The 12,679-nt window shown below is 42.6% G+C and overlaps 1 protein-coding gene across 4 annotated transcripts in view; it reads left to right on the forward strand.

The window, feature by feature from the left end:
• The window catches only part of LOC117936499 (PH and SEC7 domain-containing protein 1-like), a 69,819-nt gene that overhangs the window by 38,697 nt on the left and 18,443 nt on the right, over nt 1-12,679 (forward strand). The window lies entirely within an intron of this gene.

Consider the following 12,679-nt stretch of genomic DNA (forward strand, 5'->3'; position numbering starts at 1 on the left):
TAACCCTAACCTTAACCATCAAACCTAAATGCCTAACCTTGACCCTTACCCTAACCCTAACCTTAACCATCAAACCTATATGCTTAACCTTAACCCTTACCCTAACCCTAACCTTAACCTTCAAACCTAAATGCCTAACCTTGACCCTTACCCTAACCCTAACCTTAACCATCAAACCTAAATGCCTAACCTTATCCCTTACCCTAACCCTAACCTTAACCATCAAACCTAAATGCCTAACCTTGACCCTTACCCTAACCCTAACCTTAACCATCAAACCTAAATGCCTAACCTTAACCCTAACCCTAACCCTAACCATAACCATCAAACCTATATGCTTAACCTTAACCCTCACCCTAACCCTAACCTTAACCATCAAACCTAAATGCCTAACCTTAACCCTCACCCTACCCTAACCTTTACCTTCAAACCTAAATGCCTAACCTTAACCCTCACCCTAACCCTAACCTTAACCCTCAAACCTAAATGCCTAACCTTAAACCTCACCCTAACCCTAACCATAACCTAACTCTAACCCTACTCCTAAAACCAAGTCTTATTCCTCAAAAAGCCCTTTAACGTTAAGGGGACCAGCATTTTGTCCCCACAAAGCTGTCAGGTCCCCATAAGTATACTGTATTCAAAGTTTTTGGTCCCCACAAATGTAGCAAAACCTGGCCCACACACACACACACACACACACACACACATGCTGTCATGCACAGACACACATCTCAAATGAGAGCGAGCAAACTGTGTGTGCCGGCATTGTATTGGCCTGAGCCTGGCTGTCTGTCCGGCGCTCACTGCCAGCTGGCATTGCTCTCATCTCCAGAGGCCTCCAATCAGAGGCCTGCCGCGGCCCGCCACTTCCTGGTACACCCCAGCTACGGCTGAAGGACTAATTGTTATGTGATCTGGAGACGAGGAGATGTAGCCTGCCCTCGGGTATCTGTGCGTGACTTCAGCAGCATTAGATTAGGGATGTTAGCTCAGCCCAGCTGAGTTTGGCTGCGATAGACTGTAAGCCATCAGACAGGGTTCAGACAGAGGCCTGGGGCCCCATGATGTGGCAAAATAACCCAATCAGGGCAGGCTGTCTGTCCATTGGTGCGCCTAATGATGATGTCGTTGATTAGTTTTGTCTGCAGAGTGGTCCGTCAACATGCCACAGGGCCCCAGAGAGCCAGTCAACAAGTTGGGTTGGGGTATTTATAATTCATGAGAGAGAGAGAGAGAGAGAGAGAGAGGGGGGGGGGGGGGGGGGGGGGGGGGGGGGGGGGGGGGGGGGGGGGGGGGGGGGGGGGCACATCATTGTGCTGAAATGAATTCAGAAATGAAAAGCAGTTATTAAGGGCAGATAGTATCCATGCGACCGGGAGCTAACCGAGGCAGAGAGTGAAAGAAACAGTCCCACGGACGTGCATTAGCTCTTTTATTAATGCTAGATCCAGGAACAGCCATTTTAATCAGGCCTTCCACTTTCCACGAGCTCTTTAAGTCTCTTTTGCTCTCAATGAGACTCTTTTTTACCCTAGAGCTACGCTCTCATTTCTCTCATTCCTTTGTTCTCTGATTCTCTAAATGTTGTGCCGGCCCACTCTCACGTGCTCCTTATCTTGGCTCTGTTAAGCTGCCATGCAGTTTAATCTCCATCCTCAGGCTGTGTCTCACCTCCACCTTTATCTGCACTCTTTCACCTCCACCCTGTTCTGTCTCTCCACTCCTGACCCGTCATCTCTCCTAATGCTCTCTGTCCTCTGCTTTTCTTTCTTGTCTCTTGGATTGTGTCGCACCAGATATCACGGAAGGCTTGTATCATGTCGTTGCGCCGACAGTTTTGTCCTAATTACTTAGAATTCCTTCGGGGGGGGGGGGGGGGGGGGGGGGGTGACAGAAACTACGCACTATTGCTTTAAGAGTTGATACTTATTTTCTGTTTATACTGGCCATGAAGAATATCAGTGTGATGCTTTAGCAGTCTGAGTTGGTCAAATAAAGTAGAAAAACTTCTAAATGTTCTATATTTTAGTATCAATAGTTTCTTTAAAGGAAAAATATTTCCCTGGGATGTGTACATTATGAGTACATAAATTGTCAAAATAAAAAAAAAGTCCAGTCCACTGTAGATAGCAAAGGTGTGAGGAATGTGTAAATCGGTTGCTGTAAAACATCTGTATCATCGTCCAATTACAATAGAATCTGTCATAATAAGTTTAACTTTCATTTCTTTAGCTGTTCTGTCAATAATGGCCTAAAAATGCCCAAATATGAATCCTTAAAAAAACTAGTAGTGATTTAATATGGGCCAGTTTGTGATACATTAAATATCAAAGGAACCTTAGGAGTGTGTTCCCCTTGTTAACACAATGACTCAAACCAGACATAACACAAAGCCTACAGAAGACCAGACCCCATAAGAAATAACCATTTTATTATATGAGTGAACACGCACGCCGTCCGTCATGGCGTTCATACGTGTAATTCACACAAGTAGAGTGTGACGTCACGTGCACAGGGTCTAATTTCCCTGTAACACTCTTCAGTTCACATATTAGCAAGCTAGTTTTAATAAATAAATATTTAATGACTAAATCTCTATGGAAGAACTCGTTTTTGTAATGCAACTTAATTCAAAATCTTGAACCTCCTCTTTGTACCTTTATCTTTCTAGTTTATTTGTCTTTCTAGTTTATTCTATCCCTTTTTCTCTGTTATCTCTCAATCATTTCCTGCAGCAAAGTAAATGCCATTCCTCTCCCCCTCCCTCCATCATTTCCTCCACTCATTCTTTTGCTTTTCCATTTCCCCTGGTCTGTGTCTGGAATCTGGGTTTTGTTTGTTCTGTAAATACATTAGAAATGAGCCTAAGAAATCCGTCACTCCGGCTTCTTCTCTCCTTGATGCTTGTTCTGCACTACAACAACTACTGCAACACACTCGGGTTGTGTATGTCTCACACACTGTGCCAGACTCAACACTTGTTTTGTCTGTCACCCTTTCTGCAACAGCATTACAGCGACCATTGTGCTTCCATCACAACTTTGCTTCGTTTCTCTATCGTCCTTGTGCCCCTCTTTTCTCTCAGATTAAAGTGTTTCACATTCTCATCCAAACCCTTGTACCTCATACTTATTTTACACAAAGTTATTAGTCATTCATTTATTCTTTCTCATTTCCCTTCTAGATCTTTATTTTCAAATCTGTCTTTACATATTTAAACAATATGGTTTTCAAATGTACATTAGAAAGTATTTTTCATCAACATACTCGTGACTCCACAGCAGTTAAAGTAATCTATTTTGTTGGTATTTATGTTGGTGGAGAGTAAATTCATATAACAATACGATATGGACAACATGTCACTGATAAAAATGTTGCCCATTCTGCATTAGTTTTCCTAGAAAAACATGTTATTTTTGGCCGGTTTGGAGGGTTTAAAAGTTTGGAAAAAGAAAGAAAACCTGTATATTTAGATATTTACGTCTATTTGAATTGCACAGGAGCAAGTGTTTTATGTTTTTGTTTTTATCTTATGAAAGGCAATGTTTGTTGGTTGGTCCACCATTTTGGCCCAGACTAAAATCTATCTAACTATTTAACATATTGCTATGAAATGTTGTACAGACATTTATTCTCTCCAGAGGATGAACCCCGATAACTTTAATGATCCTCTGACTTTTGATCTCGTGCCACTAAGACGATGATATACGTGCTTTTGAGTGAAATATCTCAAGAACCACTGGATGGATTACCTTGACATTTGGTTCAGATAATCATGGAACAGAGAGGATGAAGCCTGACTTTGAGGATCCTTAGCTCTCTTTTTTTCTGTGGCACTACCAGCAGGTCAAAGTGTGAAATATGTCAACAATATTATATATTAATTAATGTAATGATGCATTTCAGGCAGTCTTAGGTTTGACATTTATGCATTATGGAGAAAGACTTACATAAAAGTCAAAACTCTGCAATAATATGGTCCACATCCATCATAACGCTCAGTAAAATGTATTTAAGACTGCGCCATATGTTGAGGCTTTGCTCTGAGGGACAGGAGGAAACACAGTAGCCCTGTAGCTAAGACAGAATATCAGCTGCCTGCTGGACTGGAAAATAATAAGAGGGGCTTTTCATCCCCTCGACACCTCCTGCCACCTCTGTCCCTCAGGTCCACTACCCTCTGTCTGTCAGCATCAATTAGGTCCACCGTTTTTTCTTCTATAACTCTCTCGACTCTAATTCTTCCTCTCTCTCTCATTTATTCCTTTTCTTTCTCCTTTGATTATACCTTGTGATATGTTTCCTATTACCACCACAATAGAGGAGCAGAATGGAGCAATCTCCTGAACTGAGCGTGTGCAGCTTTGGCTTCAAAACCCTCTCTCTCTGTTTCCAAATACTTTTATTATGGTTTTTCTTTAGGCAAATACTAATAATGTACATATTGTATCCAAAATTGTTTCAGTGGTTGATTAACTTGTTGGAATGAGACAAAAGAACAATAGACGAATTTGGTTTTATTTTTAATTTGGTTACTTGGGACCTATGTATGACTTTAAACTGCAGTGGACAGTGACAGGCATAAAACCCTCTCTTATACACTTTCCAGCACACCAACATAATACTTGGAAAGACCTTTTTACTTTAATATATATATTTTTTTTAGTAACCAGCTGCCTTCTGCAGCTAAAAATATTATGAGACCAACAAGAGTGAACCAAATCTGTAAAGTTAGAGGCCCGAAAAACCCAAACAATGAGTTGAAAGATGCTGAAACGCTTCGTTAAGCTGAGGGGAGCTCGGGTGATAATTATCTGGGGATCAGCACGAGCGACTTTAAGAGATATCGCTGTGTCAGCAGAATCCATCTCTTTGCATCGGGCAAAACGATTGTCAACACTTCGTCCATCTTGTTGTAAAATGGTCAAGTCAAAGAGTGTTGGCAGGCTGATGATGTTGCATGCTCCTGCCACGTCCTGTCAGGGAAACATCAGGATGCATTAGCATTTATACTACAAATGATGTGTGACGGTAGTGGTTTTGGTAATTGGATCACAATTCATCTTGGTGGTTTACACTTGTATTTAGCGCTGTCCACTTGTGATCTGATTGCCCCAGATACAGTTTTAAAACCAAGTATAAATGGTCTTAGATTGCTGGGATGCTAGTATCCAGACATAACTGCATTATGTGTTATTTATTTTATTTTTTTATTTTTAGATTTTGTCTTAAAAATGTGTTTTAGACTTTGAATAGCAGTGCATTAAACAAAAGTGCTTCATTGTTGCGCCTGAAGATATTTTTTGTTGTTGCTTTGTTTTGTTGAGGCCCAACGCAGAGCAGAATTAAATCATGCATGAGATTCCAACCATATGTTCATGTAACTTGACTTAAAGTTGATTAAGTTTTATGTGCTAATTTAAATCGAAATAAATTTTCCTAAAATATGACAAAGACAATACGATTGTACAGAGCTGATAGGTGTGCATGTCACTACATCCCACCAGCAACAGGATAAATGGAGGTTGCACAGAGTGCACACAGGACAGCCCAGTACACATGTCTATTCCTGTACTGATGCTTGTTTGTCTCAATTAGCATGTTCTTGTTCCCGGGTTTATAATGAGGCAATAAACTATTTTATTGCACTCGAGAGGATAATTCCTTCCGCAGTTACCCACACCAGACTATCAGTCAGCAGAGAAATGACAGGCTGCTCACAAACCAAGCACAGAGGCCAGTCAACAACATTCACCTGCAATCCCATTCCTGGAACATGCAGTAGCTAGTCCAGGTAATCCATAGTTGAAAGAGAAAACAAGGGTAAACTCTAAAAGTATTCTCTGTGTAAAATATCCATCTCAGTTTTAAGACAAAACTTCTGTTTCCACTTTGACTTGGTCTGTGATTTTTCCAGTGCTATAAGAAATTATCAGCAACTTTCCAGTTTGCTCTCTTTCACTTTTTCCTCTAAATGAAGTAGTTTAAATAATCTGGTTAAAGTTACGATGCTGGTCATGTTTCTTGCATAGCTGGACATTGTTGTCAAGATATTAAAGAAACGGTTTGGCATTTTGGGAAAAATGCTCATTAGCTTCAGCTAGATCAATAGCACTCTCAAATGAGTTGGCTACATATGAAGCTACAGCCAGAGACTGTTAGCTTAGCGTAGCAAAAAGTGTGGTCTGAAGGTAACAAACTCTAGCTAGGCTAGCTGTTTCCCCCTGTTTCCAGTCTTTGTGCTAAGCTAAGCTAACCAACCTTCACATTTAACCAACATATATTTCAATCGGGAGAGACTTTGATGATGAAAGATGTATCGTACATACAGTATTTATAATAGGAAATGTACAGTCTTTGGAGAATAGACTCCATCGTTGTGAAATAATGTCTAAAGGGGTACAGAAACAAGACTTATCCCCCCTGATGGAGTCTAGACACTGGTGATGGTGGTGAAGTAACCCGAAGATCGCCCACCAGAAAGCAAATAAGTGTATTTCCCTTTCCCTTATTTAAAGATGTCTAAACTATTTATTTACATATTTGACATCAGTATTGTGAATATATATTGAAAATAAATGAGCCAAAGTTTTCCTCCTAAGGTTTTTGTGAACCAGAAAGTTAGCTGTACTGTAATTTGTCCACTTTTATTCTTATTCTAGTTGTTTATGTATTTGCTTACTCATTTTTTTGTCAAAGCTGTTTTTGCAGCACTGCATTTGGACCTAATCTGTTTGTAAGTGGCTCGCTGTTTTGGCAATTACCTCAAAAAGAAGTAATGAAGACTTGGGGTCCCAATGCTACAATAAGCTTTTAAGCCTTCATCACCACTTCTTGTTCCTTTATACCAGCTTGCATGGAAAACATAGCGGCTGTGTAGCTACCGCAGCTCCCTGCAGAATCCGAAACTCTGGCTGCCGGCCCAAGCTAGTGCTTTAGAGGAAACTTTCTTTCTTTATTGTGAGGCTCAGAGATGCATAGGTTTGCACTCCCTCTCTCTCTCTCTCTGTCTCTCTCTCTCTCTCCAGCACTGCTCAGGGCTTAAAGCTTGAAGAGTGATCTAACGAATCACTGAAGTAGGTTACCAGCCCGCACCAGAGCAGGAGAACAAATTCTGGCTAAATGAAAATGTTGTACAGCTCAATCAAGACGCCCGAACCGCGCTCCTCAAACAGTAATTAGGTGCACTGATGTTATCGATTGCGCAGCAGCATTGATGGCTTGGGAAAAGACGGATGACTTATTTGTATTTGTAAACGTGGGAGAAGGGACCATTCTTGAATGAGTCGCTGCCGTCCGTCTGCCGGTAGAATGGGTCTGAAATCGGCACAGCAGCTTCAGTGGCAGGGTTCGACGGCCTCGCCGGCCCGGGCTGAGACAGGCAGGTCATGTCCGAGGAGGGAGAGAAACCAAAGACAGACGCTGCTTTTTACCTGTATCATTACGTGTTCAGTGTGTACAGCGGGGAAAATGTCACTGTTTAAATGGTAAAACACATTTTTATAAAATTCTTGCAGGAGAAGGGACAGAGAGAGGGTAGTGAAAGAGAGAGAGTGTGATGAGGAGACAGCTGCTGAGGTCAGCAGAGACATGAGACATGAGGGTGTGGATCCTCTCCCCCTCTCCCCAAGCAGTCTGGACTCGCCATGAGTGACAGAGGGAGAGATTTAGACAGGCTGTGAAATATTGAGTGAGCTGGAGAGACTGACAGCAGACAGGAAAACTGATAGAAGACATAATTTTAAAAAGACGGCTGATTTATTTAGCCTTTCACCGTCGTATGGCTTGCTTCTGGGAAGCAGGTGTTGTGCAGTGAGCTGCAGCTCCGTTTGACTAACTCTGGGTTAAGTGCTTCGTTTAAAGGCAACTCAGTGGTTTTCTTGAGATTCGAGCTACAAGCCCTCGAGCTGCTGCTGCCCACAGAGCGTAAGGTAAGGAAGAATAAGAGGACTGAGAAGGCAGAGAGGCAGTATCAGAAATCAACACTGAAACTTTGACCTCCTCCTGTAACCGGCTGTCCTCCTGATGCAGGTTGTTTTGGGTGTAGCTCCATTTCCTCCCCCAGCGGCTCGCTGATGTTCCTTTATCTTCCCTCGTGATTAAACTCACGGCTCGCCAACATGTCCACCCTGGTGGCGCATGTCGAAAGACAGACGCTGGTCTTGAGGGAGGGACGGTTTTCTTCGGTCACAGCAGCACCCATTAAACTTTTATATTGTTTTAAATTTTGCAAAGGGCTGAAGAAAAGCAGGAGGACGAGGTTGTCAATTGGACAAAAAACAAATACCCTGGTGCAGTTCACACAGAGGTTTAGACGCATTCATTTAATAGTTAATGCACCTAAACCTTTGTGTAATGAAACAACAACAACAACAGAAGGAATAGAAAGAAGTAGAGCATTCAACAATGTCTGTGATATGAGGGTTGAAGGAAGTGGTTTTGGGTGGATGATGAGCACCCAAGTACAGGACTATTGTTCCCACCCTGTGACTCGCACATGGGTGCCAAGGCTACTTGGATCAAGGTTAGGGAAAGATTGTGCTTCCAGTTTTACATCGATAATGTAAATGCGTTTGTCTCGTGCTTGAAGTCACTTTTTCAGCGACTCCCGCCGGCATTGTGTTCACCATTGTACACCTCATTCAATAAATAGCTATTGTGTGTGTGTGTGTGTGTGTGTGTGTGGTGAAGGCGGGGGCACTTTCTAACGGGACAAAATGTTTATGGTTTATTGAAAAGACGTTTATGTACCATCAACTCCTGTCTCATACCTGTCTGCAACGCATTCCTCCTCTTGGCGAGCAGTTTCTACTCCCACAGAGGAGGTTAAATAAAAGTGAGTGATCAAACACACACACACACACACAAATAATAAGGCACTTTTTCTCGCTCTTTTGTGTAACTGAGCTCGGAGTCTTGTGTTTTGATTTCAGACTTAAAATCAGTCTAATCAATGCAAGTGGGGGACTGACAGAGTGATTAAATCTCCCGTCACACTCCTGTAGCTCACGTTGTCCCAGTTACTCGCTTTCAAGTCAATAATTCATTAGGGGCCATTTCTCTTGAGGAAACATGTCATCAATTTGTCTTGTGAGCAAAGGTTTCTGTCAGATGCCCAATGTTCTGAGTTGCCTCGTTTTTTGCTGCTTTCTCCTTTGTTTGGCTTTGGTTATTTTTCTGGGAGTAATTGTCGAAAAGAATTTGAAGATTTGGCTCAGAGGTAAATTTGATTTTGGGTGGGGAATAGTTTCACTGAATGTAGAAAAGATTTCTTTCCTGCATTGTTAGCAGTAGTCGGCCCTTGTCAGTGGCTTATCAGACGATTTGCAAACAGTGACGAAATCAAGCAAACGACTAAATTCTAGACAGCGTAAGATTGATTGTCTGATTGTTTGCTAGCGCTTGGTAAATATCCTTTGTTGTCAATTTGTTAGCTAGCTAACTAGCATCTTGAGTCTGTCAGGCAGCCTTACGGGTTTCCCTTTTTGAAGGCCGAATACAGTCTACCGCCACATGATGGTGTGGAGAGTTATTTCCTCTCGAGTAGGTGCAGAACGTACGTGCTGGTTGGCCGCTGGCTGTGGTCTTTGTTGTGTTCATGTGCATCTTTTTGGCCCAGACACAGGCGATGTGAGACGGGGGGACAGTCAGCTTTCAACGCCGCTGGTTTTTGGTGCGTTTGGGCCTTCAGACATGGAACTGACTCTGATCCCTCCCAACATGTGCAACTATTCCTTTAATTCACAGCGTTGCTCAATATACAATACTTTTCACACTGCCCCTTTTCTGCCCATGTTTTTGCATGTTCCTTTTTTCTCTCACTTTACCTGTCTCTACCACAAGTCTAGCACTGAATTCTAATTTGCCATTGCGAGTATATATAACAAAAAAAAAGGAATCATGCATGTGTGCATAACCTCGCCTGCATTTGTGTGCGTGTGTATGAGTGTGTAAGAGGCAGACTGTGATTTGCTAGCAATGACTGAGAGAGAGAGGGAGGGAGGGAGGTACGCATTGATGAAGCAAAGGCAGAGGGAGGCAGAGAGAGCGAGAGCACCGTCTCTATCAGCGTCGTTTTTTGCTCTGCAATTCAGGCAGCCTGCTCTCCTTTCCTCTCCGTCTCCTCTGCAGCAGCAGGAGCAGCAGGGAGAAGGGAACCAAGGGGAGCGCTGGATTGGACGTAAAGATGGCAACAGATAGATGAGCCAGACATCCTCATTCTTCACTCAGCTGAAGAGGAAGGCATGAAGAGCAGCAAGGAGAGCTGCATTTTTTTCCCTCAAACACCGAAAACCTGCCGAACGTACGACGCGAAGAGACGAAAACCAAAGAGTCTGAGAGAAAATACCGACTGAGACAAGTGGATCACAGAGGAGGGGGTAAACAGTCACAGCGGACCTCCACACATGGACAGAGAGCAGCAGGAAGAAATGAGATAATCTGACAATCAGCACTGTGACTGTAAACCTGATGGTATCCATTTTATCATGCAGTGCTAAATCTCTGATTCTTCTCCATCCGCCTCTTTTTTTCTAGCATTTACTCCTCTTTAATTTATATTGTATTTTTGGGCTTGTGACTAAATCCACCTTCCTCTTTGGATTCCCGTCTCTGAAGTCCGAAGGCGGCTGTCCTCCCCTCCCACCCCTCTGTACCTCCCTCTATTTTTTAGCCTGTGTTTGTGTTCATACATGCATAAAGAGCTTATTGTAGACCTGTGTGTCTTTTTTACGTCTTGATTTCCGCATTTTGCACCCATCTGTTTCACGCTGGTTGTCCGTTCACACCTCTGCTTTTCATACCGTCTGTGAAAGTGTCCGCTTTTATCCCTCTGTGTGTGCTCGTGCAAGCGTGTTCCTGTGAGTGCAGGTTTAAGCCTTCATCTCTGTAGTGTGTTGTCACTGGCTTTCTCTAAAAGGGGACAGCTGGACAGGTGTCACCTTTGGGTAACTTGGCAGAGGCTCATATCCTGCTGAGAGTGTGTGATCACTCACCTCTACGCACAGTCACCTGGACAAATCACACATTGAACTGAGGTTTATTTTCCATTTGAACTTCATAGACTGAACGCTCACATTGGAAGAAAAGCGCTGGATGTATTATCACCTGCGGAAGAAAATCTTCCCTTCCTGATTTGCAGCAAAGGAGTCGTTTCTGTACATGTATAATACATGGCTGCCTTATCAATAATTCAGCGTCATGTGGGCTCCCCGGTGTTGCCTGGTGGGCGTTGATCAAGACACTCAGGGGCGCGACTGTTGGGGTTTGATGCATGCTGATAGCCGCTGACAGCAGACTGATGATGTGTTGCCTCCCTACGCCGACTCCACTGATCCCCGGCTGCTTTCATTAACAGCTGAATTCACTTCCAGCTGTCTGTCGGCACATCCACATCAACTGGACAGCGTGCAGATCAGGCGATCATTTCACACTTCGGATCAACTTATTTTCTGCAGGACTCAAAAATAAAGACTGAATCATTTGGACCGATTTTTAATGTCCAGTGTTTTTTACATTGTTGTCTCTGAGTATGATCGGTGTTAACAGCCTGCACTCTGCGGGGCGCCTACGCTCACGCTCTCTTTGCACCGTGCGCTACGGAAGGGACTTTCGGATGATGGACCCGTTTCGCTGTCCCAGGACCCCACGCTCACGTTCGCTCAAACCCCTGGTGTTTCCAGACCTGCTGGGAAAGGCTCAGGACGGACAGAATCACCCGCAGGCCAGAAAGAGGAGGAAGGTACCGAAAAACTCTTGGTTATTTACTGTTACTTTTACTTTTACAAGTCATTCAGACACATTGTTATTTATCACAAAAGTGCTTCTGATCCAGATCTTCAAAACTAAATCCCCCCAAAACAGAGATTAATAATGTTTTCCTACTTTATTTCATAAAAACGTGTCATGACAAATGATTTCTCACCCCAGAAAACATTGAATAATTGCTCATAACAGCCGGTTAATTACTTATTTCAGCCACTTTTAACTCACCATCCTTACGCAACAAACCATTATTGCATTACAACTGCTGAAACTAGTATAGTATTATTGATTTACCATCTATTTGTAAGATGTTTTCATACATCCACATATGGATTTTACAGCGTTTGATGAAGTAGATTGGTCTGCTGCCAGCATGTTGTGTCCAACCACCACTCAAGGCTAATGGCTCTCATTTGCTGGCACTCGCTGACGTTTATGAAGCAAGTAGGTGAAGGTGACGAACATCCATCCTTGTCTTAATGAGCCTCCAGACTGAAGGACTCGGAGTTCTGCTCCACCTAAATCAATCTAGCTTTTTTTTATACTTACCTCCATCTTTAGTTTTCTGTCTATAATCTGCTGATGCTGGGGGCTCCCTTAAGATTTACACCGCAATTAAACATGTCAAAAATGCTTTATTGCTAAACAAAGCATTTTTGAGTTATTCCTCCCGTGAAGTGATTTCTTTTATATGATTTAAACTAGGGGTGTGCAAAAAAATGTATTCGTACTCGAATCGCGATTCAAGCTCTACCGATTCATAATCGATTATATTTTTTTTTATTGCATGTCTACTGCAATCACATGAGAGATAGATAGATGGTTAGAAAGATATGTAGATACATATATACATACATACATTCATACTACATACTATACATACACACATACTATACAAACATACATACATACT

Source organism: Etheostoma cragini, chromosome 21 (assembly GCF_013103735.1).
Source record: "Etheostoma cragini isolate CJK2018 chromosome 21, CSU_Ecrag_1.0, whole genome shotgun sequence".
Lineage (NCBI taxonomy): Eukaryota > Metazoa > Chordata > Actinopteri > Perciformes > Percidae > Etheostoma > Etheostoma cragini.